Source organism: Miscanthus floridulus, chromosome 7, assembly GCF_019320115.1.
Source record: "Miscanthus floridulus cultivar M001 chromosome 7, ASM1932011v1, whole genome shotgun sequence".
Classification (NCBI taxonomy): Eukaryota; Viridiplantae; Streptophyta; class Magnoliopsida; order Poales; family Poaceae; genus Miscanthus; species Miscanthus floridulus.
Window position 1 is genome coordinate 57,608,676 of NC_089586.1, and position 682 is coordinate 57,609,357.

Sequence of the window (682 nt, forward strand, 5' to 3'; positions counted from 1 at the left end):
CGTAAGAAATTTCAGCCTTTCGATTTCATCATTCATAGTTTCACGATCAAAAGTCTTCTTTTAAAAGAAATGCAAGTCTTTGATGTATCTATTTGCCTCCACAGAAAGCTTTCGCTAAGGGCATATCTACTTTTTGCGAAAGCTCCATTGGGGCCCAACAGCTCCAATGCTCGTGCTATTGCGTTCATACATGCAAGCCCATTTGCATCTCCCGGTGGTTTTGGTATGCTTGCATTGGTTTTCCACGTTTAATGATCCGCATTCCTTTTATGTCCGTCAAAACACTAACTGCCTGTCTCACTTTGATCGGCTGCTTTGCCACAGGGCATGTTTTGGAGCTTGCAAACATGAAGTCTACGAACCGTCAATTCATCTCTTTGCGTCTGCCAGTGCTTTCGGTATGTTTGTGATGCTTCTTTTTCAAAACTATGAACGTTTATTCTCCCCATTCTGTCAAAACACTTCTTTTATCACCTTATATTGCTGCTTTGGCACCAGGGCTCTACACGCTTGCAGGCATGAATTCTAAAGGATTGGAAACTGAAACCTTGGCAAAGTATTATAGCTTCGGAGGTAATTTCTTGTGATTTTTAGATATTTTTAGTTTAGTTTGTCACTTTTTTTTTGGAAATTTTATTGATTTGGAAGGTTCTGATCTAATCACTCCTGTTCTTTGAAGGTC